Genomic DNA, 1,148 nt, shown 5'->3' with positions numbered 1-1,148 from the left:
GGGGGGGGGGATTGGTGATCTTATCGCACAGGATCTGTTCTTCCTCTAGGAGGCGATAGATGATCCATCAGTTGGAATAATTCATTTTAGGAGGCCATTATTCCTTTACAGGAGCAGAATAATTAATTAATGCTCTCATTAGGGGGCAATTATCATTTCTAGAAAGTGATTTTATATCTCAGGGGGCAAACTGCAAACATCTATCCAAGCCCACCCAGATAGCCGCATTTCCATGTCAAGGGGCAATAATCTATCCCAGGGGTGAACAATCTATTCCATACAACCATACTCTATCCCAGCAACAATAATTTATTCAATGGATCAATACACTAACATCTGGGGCAACACTTATTCTCAGGGGTAATAATTATCCCCCTTATCCCAATGTTTAACTTCAAATGTGTTAATTTATTCAGTGGAGCAATACTCTATCCCAGAGGGCAAGAAGCTCTATTCATCATCCCAGCAACACTGCTTCTTTCCAGGGGCAATAAGTAAGGGGCAATGCTTTATATATAGGCAATACTCTAGGGGGCGACAAACTCAGTGAACCAATTCTCCATTACACAAATTAATTCTGGGGGCACATTATTCCAGGAGATAACATTACATTCCTTGGGGGAAAGATTCACACCCGCAATGTTGTCCTTGATAATACATTTACAATTCTAGGAAAACTCCAAATAAAATAGTATGACGATTGGGGACGGGGGATGGGATGGGGTATTCCCATTGCCCCAAGTAAGCGGTCCTACCCATCGTCACTCACCTCTGTCTCCGCTGTTCTTCTCACTGTCACCTGTTGGAATCAAATCTTGTGTGAATGTGACCCAACCAGTTCTACCCAACATATAACAATGTCCCCAATCTGCACCCCTCCCCGGGAACGCCTCTAACCTATGTGTACATTATACATGTATTTTCAGAGATAAAGACTATATGGCACGTCACATGACCACAGAGCCAGACAAACCAGACAATAATGGTAATTTTATTATTATATATTTATTTCAATAACAGCTGCATGAAATGTTCCTTATCCTGTATGATAAGTGTGCCAATCCCAACCGTGACCAGCAGAGGTCACACTCACCACAATAAGCAATACCAAGAGTCAGTATCCACCTGATACATTACACATTCCTATA

At 41.8% G+C, this 1,148-nt stretch overlaps 1 protein-coding gene across 1 annotated transcript in view; it reads right to left on the bottom strand.

Moving 5' to 3' along the window:
* LOC140324883 (cornifelin homolog B-like) overlaps positions 1–818 on the bottom strand; it is a 7,857-nt gene extending 7,039 nt beyond the window's left edge. Inside the window, exon 1 of the mRNA XM_072403008.1 lies at positions 770–818. The gene's annotated coding sequence lies outside the window, so the exon portion shown is untranslated. The remainder of the gene's footprint in view (positions 1–769) is intronic.
* Positions 819–1,148: the final 330 nt, after the last annotated feature.

The sequence above is a fragment of the Pyxicephalus adspersus genome, chromosome 2 (genome assembly GCF_032062135.1).
Source record: "Pyxicephalus adspersus chromosome 2, UCB_Pads_2.0, whole genome shotgun sequence".
In the NCBI taxonomy this organism is placed as follows: Eukaryota; Metazoa; Chordata; class Amphibia; order Anura; family Pyxicephalidae; genus Pyxicephalus; species Pyxicephalus adspersus.
Note: the sequence above shows the minus strand (reverse complement) of the source record. Positions and strands in the feature narration are given on the sequence as shown.